Here is an 11,893-nt window from a genome sequence, read left to right on the forward strand (position 1 = left end):
CCCCCCCCCCCCCACCCCCCCCCCCCCCCACCCCCCCCCCCCCCCACCCCCCCCCCCCCCCACCCCCCCCCCCCCCCACCCCCCCCCCCCCCCACCCCCCCCCCCCCCCACCCCCCCCCCCCCCCACCCCCCCCCCCCCCCACCCCCCCCCCCCCCCACCCCCCCCCCCCCCCACCCCCCCCCCCCCCCACCCCCCCCCCCCCCCACCCCCCCCCCCCCCCACCCCCCCCCCCCCCCACCCCCCCCCCCCCCCACCCCCCCCCCCCCCCACCCCCCCCCCCCCCCACCCCCCCCCCCCCCCACCCCCCCCCCCCCCCACCCCCCCCCCCCCCCACCCCCCCCCCCCCCCACCCCCCCCCCCCCCCACCCCCCCCCCCCCCCACCCCCCCCCCCCCCCACCCCCCCCCCCCCCCACCCCCCCCCCCCCCCACCCCCCCCCCCCCCCACCCCCCCCCCCCCCCACCCCCCCCCCCCCCCACCCCCCCCCCCCCCCACCCCCCCCCCCCCCCACCCCCCCCCCCCCCCACCCCCCCCCCCCCCCACCCCCCCCCCCCCCCACCCCCCCCCCCCCCCACCCCCCCCCCCCCCCACCCCCCCCCCCCCCCACCCCCCCCCCCCCCCACCCCCCCCCCCCCCCACCCCCCCCCCCCCCCACCCCCCCCCCCCCCCACCCCCCCCCCCCCCCACCCCCCCCCCCCCCCACCCCCCCCCCCCCCCACCCCCCCCCCCCCCCACCCCCCCCCCCCCCCACCCCCCCCCCCCCCCACCCCCCCCCCCCCCCACCCCCCCCCCCCCCCACCCCCCCCCCCCCCCACCCCCCCCCCCCCCCACCCCCCCCCCCCCCCACCCCCCCCCCCCCCCACCCCCCCCCCCCCCCACCCCCCCCCCCCCCCACCCCCCCCCCCCCCCACCCCCCCCCCCCCCCACCCCCCCCCCCCCCCACCCCCCCCCCCCCCCACCCCCCCCCCCCCCCACCCCCCCCCCCCCCCACCCCCCCCCCCCCCCACCCCCCCCCCCCCCCACCCCCCCCCCCCCCCACCCCCCCCCCCCCCCACCCCCCCCCCCCCCCACCCCCCCCCCCCCCCACCCCCCCCCCCCCCCACCCCCCCCCCCCCCCACCCCCCCCCCCCCCCACCCCCCCCCCCCCCCACCCCCCCCCCCCCCCACCCCCCCCCCCCCCCACCCCCCCCCCCCCCCACCCCCCCCCCCCCCCACCCCCCCCCCCCCCCACCCCCCCCCCCCCCCACCCCCCCCCCCCCCCACCCCCCCCCCCCCCCACCCCCCCCCCCCCCCACCCCCCCCCCCCCCCACCCCCCCCCCCCCCCACCCCCCCCCCCCCCCACCCCCCCCCCCCCCCACCCCCCCCCCCCCCCACCCCCCCCCCCCCCCACCCCCCCCCCCCCCCACCCCCCCCCCCCCCCACCCCCCCCCCCCCCCACCCCCCCCCCCCCCCACCCCCCCCCCCCCCCACCCCCCCCCCCCCCCACCCCCCCCCCCCCCCACCCCCCCCCCCCCCCACCCCCCCCCCCCCCCACCCCCCCCCCCCCCCACCCCCCCCCCCCCCCACCCCCCCCCCCCCCCACCCCCCCCCCCCCCCACCCCCCCCCCCCCCCACCCCCCCCCCCCCCCACCCCCCCCCCCCCCCACCCCCCCCCCCCCCCACCCCCCCCCCCCCCCACCCCCCCCCCCCCCCACCCCCCCCCCCCCCCACCCCCCCCCCCCCCCACCCCCCCCCCCCCCCACCCCCCCCCCCCCCCACCCCCCCCCCCCCCCACCCCCCCCCCCCCCCACCCCCCCCCCCCCCCACCCCCCCCCCCCCCCACCCCCCCCCCCCCCCACCCCCCCCCCCCCCCACCCCCCCCCCCCCCCACCCCCCCCCCCCCCCACCCCCCCCCCCCCCCACCCCCCCCCCCCCCCACCCCCCCCCCCCCCCACCCCCCCCCCCCCCCACCCCCCCCCCCCCCCACCCCCCCCCCCCCCCACCCCCCCCCCCCCCCACCCCCCCCCCCCCCCACCCCCCCCCCCCCCCACCCCCCCCCCCCCCCACCCCCCCCCCCCCCCACCCCCCCCCCCCCCCACCCCCCCCCCCCCCCACCCCCCCCCCCCCCCACCCCCCCCCCCCCCCACCCCCCCCCCCCCCCACCCCCCCCCCCCCCCACCCCCCCCCCCCCCCACCCCCCCCCCCCCCCACCCCCCCCCCCCCCCACCCCCCCCCCCCCCCACCCCCCCCCCCCCCCACCCCCCCCCCCCCCCACCCCCCCCCCCCCCCACCCCCCCCCCCCCCCACCCCCCCCCCCCCCCACCCCCCCCCCCCCCCACCCCCCCCCCCCCCCACCCCCCCCCCCCCCCACCCCCCCCCCCCCCCACCCCCCCCCCCCCCCACCCCCCCCCCCCCCCACCCCCCCCCCCCCCCACCCCCCCCCCCCCCCACCCCCCCCCCCCCCCACCCCCCCCCCCCCCCACCCCCCCCCCCCCCCACCCCCCCCCCCCCCCACCCCCCCCCCCCCCCACCCCCCCCCCCCCCCACCCCCCCCCCCCCCCACCCCCCCCCCCCCCCACCCCCCCCCCCCCCCACCCCCCCCCCCCCCCACCCCCCCCCCCCCCCACCCCCCCCCCCCCCCACCCCCCCCCCCCCCCACCCCCCCCCCCCCCCACCCCCCCCCCCCCCCACCCCCCCCCCCCCCCACCCCCCCCCCCCCCCACCCCCCCCCCCCCCCACCCCCCCCCCCCCCCACCCCCCCCCCCCCCCACCCCCCCCCCCCCCCACCCCCCCCCCCCCCCACCCCCCCCCCCCCCCACCCCCCCCCCCCCCCACCCCCCCCCCCCCCCACCCCCCCCCCCCCCCACCCCCCCCCCCCCCCACCCCCCCCCCCCCCCACCCCCCCCCCCCCCCACCCCCCCCCCCCCCCACCCCCCCCCCCCCCCACCCCCCCCCCCCCCCACCCCCCCCCCCCCCCACCCCCCCCCCCCCCCACCCCCCCCCCCCCCCACCCCCCCCCCCCCCCACCCCCCCCCCCCCCCACCCCCCCCCCCCCCCACCCCCCCCCCCCCCCACCCCCCCCCCCCCCCACCCCCCCCCCCCCCCACCCCCCCCCCCCCCCACCCCCCCCCCCCCCCACCCCCCCCCCCCCCCACCCCCCCCCCCCCCCACCCCCCCCCCCCCCCACCCCCCCCCCCCCCCACCCCCCCCCCCCCCCACCCCCCCCCCCCCCCACCCCCCCCCCCCCCCACCCCCCCCCCCCCCCACCCCCCCCCCCCCCCACCCCCCCCCCCCCCCACCCCCCCCCCCCCCCACCCCCCCCCCCCCCCACCCCCCCCCCCCCCCACCCCCCCCCCCCCCCACCCCCCCCCCCCCCCACCCCCCCCCCCCCCCACCCCCCCCCCCCCCCACCCCCCCCCCCCCCCACCCCCCCCCCCCCCCACCCCCCCCCCCCCCCACCCCCCCCCCCCCCCACCCCCCCCCCCCCCCACCCCCCCCCCCCCCCACCCCCCCCCCCCCCCACCCCCCCCCCCCCCCACCCCCCCCCCCCCCCACCCCCCCCCCCCCCCACCCCCCCCCCCCCCCACCCCCCCCCCCCCCCACCCCCCCCCCCCCCCACCCCCCCCCCCCCCCACCCCCCCCCCCCCCCACCCCCCCCCCCCCCCACCCCCCCCCCCCCCCACCCCCCCCCCCCCCCACCCCCCCCCCCCCCCACCCCCCCCCCCCCCCACCCCCCCCCCCCCCCACCCCCCCCCCCCCCCACCCCCCCCCCCCCCCACCCCCCCCCCCCCCCACCCCCCCCCCCCCCCACCCCCCCCCCCCCCCACCCCCCCCCCCCCCCACCCCCCCCCCCCCCCACCCCCCCCCCCCCCCACCCCCCCCCCCCCCCACCCCCCCCCCCCCCCACCCCCCCCCCCCCCCACCCCCCCCCCCCCCCACCCCCCCCCCCCCCCACCCCCCCCCCCCCCCACCCCCCCCCCCCCCCACCCCCCCCCCCCCCCACCCCCCCCCCCCCCCACCCCCCCCCCCCCCCACCCCCCCCCCCCCCCACCCCCCCCCCCCCCCACCCCCCCCCCCCCCCACCCCCCCCCCCCCCCACCCCCCCCCCCCCCCACCCCCCCCCCCCCCCACCCCCCCCCCCCCCCACCCCCCCCCCCCCCCACCCCCCCCCCCCCCCACCCCCCCCCCCCCCCACCCCCCCCCCCCCCCACCCCCCCCCCCCCCCACCCCCCCCCCCCCCCACCCCCCCCCCCCCCCACCCCCCCCCCCCCCCACCCCCCCCCCCCCCCACCCCCCCCCCCCCCCACCCCCCCCCCCCCCCACCCCCCCCCCCCCCCACCCCCCCCCCCCCCCACCCCCCCCCCCCCCCACCCCCCCCCCCCCCCACCCCCCCCCCCCCCCACCCCCCCCCCCCCCCACCCCCCCCCCCCCCCACCCCCCCCCCCCCCCACCCCCCCCCCCCCCCACCCCCCCCCCCCCCCACCCCCCCCCCCCCCCACCCCCCCCCCCCCCCACCCCCCCCCCCCCCCACCCCCCCCCCCCCCCACCCCCCCCCCCCCCCACCCCCCCCCCCCCCCACCCCCCCCCCCCCCCACCCCCCCCCCCCCCCACCCCCCCCCCCCCCCACCCCCCCCCCCCCCCACCCCCCCCCCCCCCCACCCCCCCCCCCCCCCACCCCCCCCCCCCCCCACCCCCCCCCCCCCCCACCCCCCCCCCCCCCCACCCCCCCCCCCCCCCACCCCCCCCCCCCCCCACCCCCCCCCCCCCCCACCCCCCCCCCCCCCCACCCCCCCCCCCCCCCACCCCCCCCCCCCCCCACCCCCCCCCCCCCCCACCCCCCCCCCCCCCCACCCCCCCCCCCCCCCACCCCCCCCCCCCCCCACCCCCCCCCCCCCCCACCCCCCCCCCCCCCCACCCCCCCCCCCCCCCACCCCCCCCCCCCCCCACCCCCCCCCCCCCCCACCCCCCCCCCCCCCCACCCCCCCCCCCCCCCACCCCCCCCCCCCCCCACCCCCCCCCCCCCCCACCCCCCCCCCCCCCCACCCCCCCCCCCCCCCACCCCCCCCCCCCCCCACCCCCCCCCCCCCCCACCCCCCCCCCCCCCCACCCCCCCCCCCCCCCACCCCCCCCCCCCCCCACCCCCCCCCCCCCCCACCCCCCCCCCCCCCCACCCCCCCCCCCCCCCACCCCCCCCCCCCCCCACCCCCCCCCCCCCCCACCCCCCCCCCCCCCCACCCCCCCCCCCCCCCACCCCCCCCCCCCCCCACCCCCCCCCCCCCCCACCCCCCCCCCCCCCCACCCCCCCCCCCCCCCACCCCCCCCCCCCCCCACCCCCCCCCCCCCCCACCCCCCCCCCCCCCCACCCCCCCCCCCCCCCACCCCCCCCCCCCCCCACCCCCCCCCCCCCCCACCCCCCCCCCCCCCCACCCCCCCCCCCCCCCACCCCCCCCCCCCCCCACCCCCCCCCCCCCCCACCCCCCCCCCCCCCCACCCCCCCCCCCCCCCACCCCCCCCCCCCCCCACCCCCCCCCCCCCCCACCCCCCCCCCCCCCCACCCCCCCCCCCCCCCACCCCCCCCCCCCCCCACCCCCCCCCCCCCCCACCCCCCCCCCCCCCCACCCCCCCCCCCCCCCACCCCCCCCCCCCCCCACCCCCCCCCCCCCCCACCCCCCCCCCCCCCCACCCCCCCCCCCCCCCACCCCCCCCCCCCCCCACCCCCCCCCCCCCCCACCCCCCCCCCCCCCCACCCCCCCCCCCCCCCACCCCCCCCCCCCCCCACCCCCCCCCCCCCCCACCCCCCCCCCCCCCCACCCCCCCCCCCCCCCACCCCCCCCCCCCCCCACCCCCCCCCCCCCCCACCCCCCCCCCCCCCCACCCCCCCCCCCCCCCACCCCCCCCCCCCCCCACCCCCCCCCCCCCCCACCCCCCCCCCCCCCCACCCCCCCCCCCCCCCACCCCCCCCCCCCCCCACCCCCCCCCCCCCCCACCCCCCCCCCCCCCCACCCCCCCCCCCCCCCACCCCCCCCCCCCCCCACCCCCCCCCCCCCCCACCCCCCCCCCCCCCCACCCCCCCCCCCCCCCACCCCCCCCCCCCCCCACCCCCCCCCCCCCCCACCCCCCCCCCCCCCCACCCCCCCCCCCCCCCACCCCCCCCCCCCCCCACCCCCCCCCCCCCCCACCCCCCCCCCCCCCCACCCCCCCCCCCCCCCACCCCCCCCCCCCCCCACCCCCCCCCCCCCCCACCCCCCCCCCCCCCCACCCCCCCCCCCCCCCACCCCCCCCCCCCCCCACCCCCCCCCCCCCCCACCCCCCCCCCCCCCCACCCCCCCCCCCCCCCACCCCCCCCCCCCCCCACCCCCCCCCCCCCCCACCCCCCCCCCCCCCCACCCCCCCCCCCCCCCACCCCCCCCCCCCCCCACCCCCCCCCCCCCCCACCCCCCCCCCCCCCCACCCCCCCCCCCCCCCACCCCCCCCCCCCCCCACCCCCCCCCCCCCCCACCCCCCCCCCCCCCCACCCCCCCCCCCCCCCACCCCCCCCCCCCCCCACCCCCCCCCCCCCCCACCCCCCCCCCCCCCCACCCCCCCCCCCCCCCACCCCCCCCCCCCCCCACCCCCCCCCCCCCCCACCCCCCCCCCCCCCCACCCCCCCCCCCCCCCACCCCCCCCCCCCCCCACCCCCCCCCCCCCCCACCCCCCCCCCCCCCCACCCCCCCCCCCCCCCACCCCCCCCCCCCCCCACCCCCCCCCCCCCCCACCCCCCCCCCCCCCCACCCCCCCCCCCCCCCACCCCCCCCCCCCCCCACCCCCCCCCCCCCCCACCCCCCCCCCCCCCCACCCCCCCCCCCCCCCACCCCCCCCCCCCCCCACCCCCCCCCCCCCCCACCCCCCCCCCCCCCCACCCCCCCCCCCCCCCACCCCCCCCCCCCCCCACCCCCCCCCCCCCCCACCCCCCCCCCCCCCCACCCCCCCCCCCCCCCACCCCCCCCCCCCCCCACCCCCCCCCCCCCCCACCCCCCCCCCCCCCCACCCCCCCCCCCCCCCACCCCCCCCCCCCCCCACCCCCCCCCCCCCCCACCCCCCCCCCCCCCCACCCCCCCCCCCCCCCACCCCCCCCCCCCCCCACCCCCCCCCCCCCCCACCCCCCCCCCCCCCCACCCCCCCCCCCCCCCACCCCCCCCCCCCCCCACCCCCCCCCCCCCCCACCCCCCCCCCCCCCCACCCCCCCCCCCCCCCACCCCCCCCCCCCCCCACCCCCCCCCCCCCCCACCCCCCCCCCCCCCCACCCCCCCCCCCCCCCACCCCCCCCCCCCCCCACCCCCCCCCCCCCCCACCCCCCCCCCCCCCCACCCCCCCCCCCCCCCACCCCCCCCCCCCCCCACCCCCCCCCCCCCCCACCCCCCCCCCCCCCCACCCCCCCCCCCCCCCACCCCCCCCCCCCCCCACCCCCCCCCCCCCCCACCCCCCCCCCCCCCCACCCCCCCCCCCCCCCACCCCCCCCCCCCCCCACCCCCCCCCCCCCCCACCCCCCCCCCCCCCCACCCCCCCCCCCCCCCACCCCCCCCCCCCCCCACCCCCCCCCCCCCCCACCCCCCCCCCCCCCCACCCCCCCCCCCCCCCACCCCCCCCCCCCCCCACCCCCCCCCCCCCCCACCCCCCCCCCCCCCCACCCCCCCCCCCCCCCACCCCCCCCCCCCCCCACCCCCCCCCCCCCCCACCCCCCCCCCCCCCCACCCCCCCCCCCCCCCACCCCCCCCCCCCCCCACCCCCCCCCCCCCCCACCCCCCCCCCCCCCCACCCCCCCCCCCCCCCACCCCCCCCCCCCCCCACCCCCCCCCCCCCCCACCCCCCCCCCCCCCCACCCCCCCCCCCCCCCACCCCCCCCCCCCCCCACCCCCCCCCCCCCCCACCCCCCCCCCCCCCCACCCCCCCCCCCCCCCACCCCCCCCCCCCCCCACCCCCCCCCCCCCCCACCCCCCCCCCCCCCCACCCCCCCCCCCCCCCACCCCCCCCCCCCCCCACCCCCCCCCCCCCCCACCCCCCCCCCCCCCCACCCCCCCCCCCCCCCACCCCCCCCCCCCCCCACCCCCCCCCCCCCCCACCCCCCCCCCCCCCCACCCCCCCCCCCCCCCACCCCCCCCCCCCCCCACCCCCCCCCCCCCCCACCCCCCCCCCCCCCCACCCCCCCCCCCCCCCACCCCCCCCCCCCCCCACCCCCCCCCCCCCCCACCCCCCCCCCCCCCCACCCCCCCCCCCCCCCACCCCCCCCCCCCCCCACCCCCCCCCCCCCCCACCCCCCCCCCCCCCCACCCCCCCCCCCCCCCACCCCCCCCCCCCCCCACCCCCCCCCCCCCCCACCCCCCCCCCCCCCCACCCCCCCCCCCCCCCACCCCCCCCCCCCCCCACCCCCCCCCCCCCCCACCCCCCCCCCCCCCCACCCCCCCCCCCCCCCACCCCCCCCCCCCCCCACCCCCCCCCCCCCCCACCCCCCCCCCCCCCCACCCCCCCCCCCCCCCACCCCCCCCCCCCCCCACCCCCCCCCCCCCCCACCCCCCCCCCCCCCCACCCCCCCCCCCCCCCACCCCCCCCCCCCCCCACCCCCCCCCCCCCCCACCCCCCCCCCCCCCCACCCCCCCCCCCCCCCACCCCCCCCCCCCCCCACCCCCCCCCCCCCCCACCCCCCCCCCCCCCCACCCCCCCCCCCCCCCACCCCCCCCCCCCCCCACCCCCCCCCCCCCCCACCCCCCCCCCCCCCCACCCCCCCCCCCCCCCACCCCCCCCCCCCCCCACCCCCCCCCCCCCCCACCCCCCCCCCCCCCCACCCCCCCCCCCCCCCACCCCCCCCCCCCCCCACCCCCCCCCCCCCCCACCCCCCCCCCCCCCCACCCCCCCCCCCCCCCACCCCCCCCCCCCCCCACCCCCCCCCCCCCCCACCCCCCCCCCCCCCCACCCCCCCCCCCCCCCACCCCCCCCCCCCCCCACCCCCCCCCCCCCCCACCCCCCCCCCCCCCCACCCCCCCCCCCCCCCACCCCCCCCCCCCCCCACCCCCCCCCCCCCCCACCCCCCCCCCCCCCCACCCCCCCCCCCCCCCACCCCCCCCCCCCCCCACCCCCCCCCCCCCCCACCCCCCCCCCCCCCCACCCCCCCCCCCCCCCACCCCCCCCCCCCCCCACCCCCCCCCCCCCCCACCCCCCCCCCCCCCCACCCCCCCCCCCCCCCACCCCCCCCCCCCCCCACCCCCCCCCCCCCCCACCCCCCCCCCCCCCCACCCCCCCCCCCCCCCACCCCCCCCCCCCCCCACCCCCCCCCCCCCCCACCCCCCCCCCCCCCCACCCCCCCCCCCCCCCACCCCCCCCCCCCCCCACCCCCCCCCCCCCCCACCCCCCCCCCCCCCCACCCCCCCCCCCCCCCACCCCCCCCCCCCCCCACCCCCCCCCCCCCCCACCCCCCCCCCCCCCCACCCCCCCCCCCCCCCACCCCCCCCCCCCCCCACCCCCCCCCCCCCCCACCCCCCCCCCCCCCCACCCCCCCCCCCCCCCACCCCCCCCCCCCCCCACCCCCCCCCCCCCCCACCCCCCCCCCCCCCCACCCCCCCCCCCCCCCACCCCCCCCCCCCCCCACCCCCCCCCCCCCCCACCCCCCCCCCCCCCCACCCCCCCCCCCCCCCACCCCCCCCCCCCCCCACCCCCCCCCCCCCCCACCCCCCCCCCCCCCCACCCCCCCCCCCCCCCACCCCCCCCCCCCCCCACCCCCCCCCCCCCCCACCCCCCCCCCCCCCCACCCCCCCCCCCCCCCACCCCCCCCCCCCCCCACCCCCCCCCCCCCCCACCCCCCCCCCCCCCCACCCCCCCCCCCCCCCACCCCCCCCCCCCCCCACCCCCCCCCCCCCCCACCCCCCCCCCCCCCCACCCCCCCCCCCCCCCACCCCCCCCCCCCCCCACCCCCCCCCCCCCCCACCCCCCCCCCCCCCCACCCCCCCCCCCCCCCACCCCCCCCCCCCCCCACCCCCCCCCCCCCCCACCCCCCCCCCCCCCCACCCCCCCCCCCCCCCACCCCCCCCCCCCCCCACCCCCCCCCCCCCCCACCCCCCCCCCCCCCCACCCCCCCCCCCCCCCACCCCCCCCCCCCCCCACCCCCCCCCCCCCCCACCCCCCCCCCCCCCCACCCCCCCCCCCCCCCACCCCCCCCCCCCCCCACCCCCCCCCCCCCCCACCCCCCCCCCCCCCCACCCCCCCCCCCCCCCACCCCCCCCCCCCCCCACCCCCCCCCCCCCCCACCCCCCCCCCCCCCCACCCCCCCCCCCCCCCACCCCCCCCCCCCCCCACCCCCCCCCCCCCCCACCCCCCCCCCCCCCCACCCCCCCCCCCCCCCACCCCCCCCCCCCCCCACCCCCCCCCCCCCCCACCCCCCCCCCCCCCCACCCCCCCCCCCCCCCACCCCCCCCCCCCCCCACCCCCCCCCCCCCCCACCCCCCCCCCCCCCCACCCCCCCCCCCCCCCACCCCCCCCCCCCCCCACCCCCCCCCCCCCCCACCCCCCCCCCCCCCCACCCCCCCCCCCCCCCACCCCCCCCCCCCCCCACCCCCCCCCCCCCCCACCCCCCCCCCCCCCCACCCCCCCCCCCCCCCACCCCCCCCCCCCCCCACCCCCCCCCCCCCCCACCCCCCCCCCCCCCCACCCCCCCCCCCCCCCACCCCCCCCCCCCCCCACCCCCCCCCCCCCCCACCCCCCCCCCCCCCCACCCCCCCCCCCCCCCACCCCCCCCCCCCCCCACCCCCCCCCCCCCCCACCCCCCCCCCCCCCCACCCCCCCCCCCCCCCACCCCCCCCCCCCCCCACCCCCCCCCCCCCCCACCCCCCCCCCCCCCCACCCCCCCCCCCCCCCACCCCCCCCCCCCCCCACCCCCCCCCCCCCCCACCCCCCCCCCCCCCCACCCCCCCCCCCCCCCACCCCCCCCCCCCCCCACCCCCCCCCCCCCCCACCCCCCCCCCCCCCCACCCCCCCCCCCCCCCACCCCCCCCCCCCCCCACCCCCCCCCCCCCCCACCCCCCCCCCCCCCCACCCCCCCCCCCCCCCACCCCCCCCCCCCCCCACCCCCCCCCCCCCCCACCCCCCCCCCCCCCCACCCCCCCCCCCCCCCACCCCCCCCCCCCCCCACCCCCCCCCCCCCCCACCCCCCCCCCCCCCCACCCCCCCCCCCCCCCACCCCCCCCCCCCCCCACCCCCCCCCCCCCCCACCCCCCCCCCCCCCCACCCCCCCCCCCCCCCACCCCCCCCCCCCCCCACCCCCCCCCCCCCCCACCCCCCCCCCCCCCCACCCCCCCCCCCCCCCACCCCCCCCCCCCCCCACCCCCCCCCCCCCCCACCCCCCCCCCCCCCCACCCCCCCCCCCCCCCACCCCCCCCCCCCCCCACCCCCCCCCCCCCCCACCCCCCCCCCCCCCCACCCCCCCCCCCCCCCACCCCCCCCCCCCCCCACCCCCCCCCCCCCCCACCCCCCCCCCCCCCCACCCCCCCCCCCCCCCACCCCCCCCCCCCCCCACCCCCCCCCCCCCCCACCCCCCCCCCCCCCCACCCCCCCCCCCCCCCACCCCCCCCCCCCCCCACCCCCCCCCCCCCCCACCCCCCCCCCCCCCCACCCCCCCCCCCCCCCACCCCCCCCCCCCCCCACCCCCCCCCCCCCCCACCCCCCCCCCCCCCCACCCCCCCCCCCCCCCACCCCCCCCCCCCCCCACCCCCCCCCCCCCCCACCCCCCCCCCCCCCCACCCCCCCCCCCCCCCACCCCCCCCCCCCCCCACCCCCCCCCCCCCCCACCCCCCCCCCCCCCCACCCCCCCCCCCCCCCACCCCCCCCCCCCCCCACCCCCCCCCCCCCCCACCCCCCCCCCCCCCCACCCCCCCCCCCCCCCACCCCCCC

This window comes from Sphaerodactylus townsendi, linkage group LG06 (assembly GCF_021028975.2).
Source record: "Sphaerodactylus townsendi isolate TG3544 linkage group LG06, MPM_Stown_v2.3, whole genome shotgun sequence".
Lineage (NCBI taxonomy): Eukaryota > Metazoa > Chordata > Lepidosauria > Squamata > Sphaerodactylidae > Sphaerodactylus > Sphaerodactylus townsendi.